Genomic DNA, 3975 nt, shown 5'->3' with positions numbered 1-3975 from the left:
TGCCGCCGCTGCGCTCAGCGCCGCCCTCACCCCGCCCGCCGCGCCGGCCCCGCCGCACGTAGCGCTGACGCCGGCCCCTTGGTCCGCCTGCCAGGGGAACAGACAGACCCCTCGCTGGGGACTAGGAGACACATGGACTGGGAGCGCGGGGCAAGCGTACTGCGCTGCGCGGCGCGGCGCGCGGCGTTAGGCGACAGGTGCACGGGCGGGAGACCTGTGGGATGGGGCCACGGTCCCGCCCCAGGTGAACAGGCGGCATGGGGCCCCGACCCGGAGGAACCCACCTGCCACGCGGCAGGCATGGAGGCGGGGACGTCGCGGGCCCAGATACCCGCAGGGTCGGGGCGGGGCTCAGAAGAGCCGCAGGGGGCGGAAGCAAGAGCCCCCACTGTGGATACAAGCCGGGCCCGGGGCGCATGGAGCCTCTCGAATTTCTGCACCAATCCCATGTTCCGGGCGGGAAGGCTCTCAGGGAGGTCTCCGGGTCTCCACGAGGGAGGGGCGGGCGTTGGCAGAGCCTGGCAAGGGGGCGAAGCCGACGGCCCAGGCTCTAATCGGATCAGACATAATCCGTTCGCAGCCAAAGCCACTAGCCCAGATCTCACACAGCCAGGCCCGCCAGAATGCATCCCTGGAGCAAGGGGTGAGACCCTCCCTGGGACTGCGGCTACCTCGCCTTCCTTCTAGCCTCCTCCGAGCAGCCTGGGGGGCGACCTTTAATCCTGGTCCCTTCTCCGGGATACGTCGTCCCCCAGGTGTCTCAGACCACCAAGACTCAGATTCCTAGGTAGACCAGAGGGACCTAGATCCCCAGCCGGGCACACATGAACGCCTGGCTTTAGAGTATCTGTGGGGCCCATTCACAGCTTCAGGGCTCACAGGGCAACCCAAGACCACTCCCAGGAGGTCTGCTTAGTCGGGAGGAGGAACCGCAACCTAGTCACTTAGTTTATTCCCCCAAACCGACTGTCTACCCCTTAATGTGTTATTCACCCGAATGACAGTTCAGGGTATCAGCCCAAGGAGATAGGACAACTCCAGTATTTAAGAGACGGTCCCATTTCTGTCTTAGAGGACCAAGTAAGTGACCAAGATGGAGATTCCATCTCCTAATCTTTCTTATACATGTCTCCAGATGGAGTTGCCTTGGTTCAACACCTGTTTCTCAGCAGAACTATGGCTGCAGCCTATTTGCCTAGCCTAGCATCTCTACCTCTCCTGCCTGGTAAACTCCTCATGCCAGAAAAGCTCATTTCTTATCACCTTTCCCTCTATGAAGCCTCCTCAGCAGTTACACTTATGCCCATCATCTCACCTTACCTACAGTTATTCCTCACTGGACTGCAAGGCACTTAAGTGCACAGGGCTGGTAACAGAGGGAGGCTCCATATCAGGCATAAATGAATGAATGGCAACCACCCACACCCATCCCAGAACTGTGGTCTGGAGCTCCTTGAAAAAAGGGGCAAGGCTCTTTCTTTCATAGTTTCATGCTGCCTCCAGGGACCAAGTAAAATATGTTTGAAACAATAGCCTTCTCTAAACAGGGCACCATGTAGGGCTTTGCACTCACCTCTTGGCCACAGAAGCAGCAACACACCCTTAATTGCCTCCGACCCATCTTGGCTTCCCTTGTGTGCAGCTTAACTCCTGTCACCTTTTACTGTATGTAGACTCTCTGTGTTCCTCTGCTTGTTTCCTCAACTCGGGTTGTGGCTGTCAGAGTGGCCTACTTCCTCCTTCCCTTCCTGAGGCCGGTCTGTGTGGGAAAACCTCATGGATGAGTTCCTTGATGTCTGGGGCATGACAACCACTCACACATTTTCAACAGGGTTTGATGGAGGAAGTTCTCCCACTCATTTTAAATATATTGTGTTAACTATTTAAGTATCTTCCCTTTCCTGGAGATGAAGTCTGTTAACACTTCCTTCAATTTTGATTTTTTTTTTTTTTTTTTTTTTTTTGAGACAGAGTCTTGCTCTGTCGTCCAGACTGGAGTGCAATGGTGTGATATTGACTCACTGCAACCTCTGCCTCCCAGGTTCAAATGATTCTCCTGCCTCAGCCTCCTGAGTAGCTGGGATTACAGGCATGCCACGCCCGGCTAATTTTGTATTTTTTGTAGACATGGGATTTCTCCATGTTGGCTCAGACTGGTCTCGAACTCCAGACCTCAGGTGATCCGCCCGCCTTGGCGTCCCAAGGTGCTGGGATTGCAGGCATGAGCCACCATGCCCTGCCCAATTTGGGATTTTAAATCAATTGTTGCCACTCAGTTTCGTTCTGATCTTCCCTAGTGGATCTCAATAGCAGTTTGAGAAGTAAGCATAGCACACTTGGTTGGGTAACACCTCCACAAGATGAATGGGAAAACTCAGTCAGTGGAATGTGATGGGAAGGGCAGGATTCAGCATCAGTGTGACTTTGAGTTAGCAACTTGTCTCTCGTATGTGAAAGTGCTTGGTAACCAGAGTGTCAAATGAGCATTTCTTCTGAGCACAGTACTGTGGTAGGGTAGAAAAGAGACAGAAGATGTAAGAACCAGAGTGAAAAAAAGGGAAACTGACATCCTTATACCCATGTCCTCATATTTATGTCTCTTGCATCTGGGCATCAGGGATGTTTTATGTGGCAACAGTTTCTTCATGCCTCTGAGGTTCTTACTGGGTTGGCAGCCTGCCTCCAGAGCTCAGGTAGGCTCAAGGTCCGTTGCCATGAAAGCAGCCAGCCTCCATCTGCATGAAAAGCCCCTGGTTTGACCAGGGGGCTGCAGTCCAGACCAGGAGTGCTACAATTGCCATGGTTGGGGGCATAGCTGCGTGGACTGGAAGTTCCCGGCTTTAAGTCCTCAGTATTAACCATTAACATTGATATGGTTTGGATGTTTTATTCTCTCCAAATCTCATGCTGAAATGTGACATGCAGTGTTGGAGGTGGGCCTAGTGGGAGGTGTTTGGGCCATGGGGGTGGACTCCTCATGAATGGCTTGGTGCTCGAGGTAATGAGTTCTTGCTTCATGGGTTCATGTGAGATCTGGTTGTTTACATGAACCCAGTACCTCCTCTCTCTCTCACTCCTGCTCTCACCATGTGATGCTGGCTCCCCTTTGTCTTCAGTCAAGATTGTAAGCTTCCTGAGGCCCTGACTGGAAGCAGATGCTGGCTCTATGTTGTGTACAGCCTGTAGAACCGTTAGCCAAACACACTTTTCCTTATAAATTACCCAATCTCAGGTATTCTTTTATAGCAACACAAAGAGGCTAACACGAACATATTAATGAGTTTTTAGTTTTCCTCGTGCTAATGTGCCTAATTCTTCACAATCACACTACAAATATCTTGTCCTATTTTACACATCTGCAAATGGAGAGAATTAGCAATTTTGTCCAAGAGTATGCTAATTAAGTGTTAAGGACAGGATTTGAACAAAGACCCTGATTCCAAACCCTTTCGTTTCAATATGGAGGTTTTCATTCCTGCTTGAGAAATCAGGACACAGAGGTAGACTATCAATTGGCAGAACAGAGGACCTCCCTCCTCCCCTCCCCAACTCTCCTACCTTCGCTTAGCCATTTAAGAAATAATGCCATGATCTCTTACCAGGGAACCAGACTCCTGGTTCTAGGCTGCATGGCAGTCTGCTCTGTGACTATTTTATGTGATGTGCCTCTTTACACCATCCCCAGAAAGGGAAGGGCTAAGGGGTAGGGGTCTGAGTTCTTTGTGCTGACCACCACCTCTGCACTGCAGAAAACTCTGGATTCTCAGTTGAGCAAGTGCTGTCATCTAAGGACATCACAACCTGAAGAAGGTGGTAATCTTGTTCAGGCAATGGGTCGGCAACCAGATGGGAAAAGCCTCTTGAATTTCATTACCCCAAAGCCAAACCAGCTGGGAGAAAGCCACAGAGCACAAGCAAACACAGGGCCTCACCATGTGGAGCAACTTCTATTTTTTTTTTTTTTTTTTTTTTTTT

The sequence above is a fragment of the Rhinopithecus bieti genome, unplaced genomic scaffold, assembly GCF_001698545.2.
Source record: "Rhinopithecus bieti isolate Rb0 unplaced genomic scaffold, ASM169854v2 scaffold_39746, whole genome shotgun sequence".
Taxonomy (NCBI): Eukaryota; Metazoa; Chordata; class Mammalia; order Primates; family Cercopithecidae; genus Rhinopithecus; species Rhinopithecus bieti.
The sequence above is the reverse complement of the archived record's forward strand: the minus strand, read 5'-3'. Positions refer to the sequence as shown.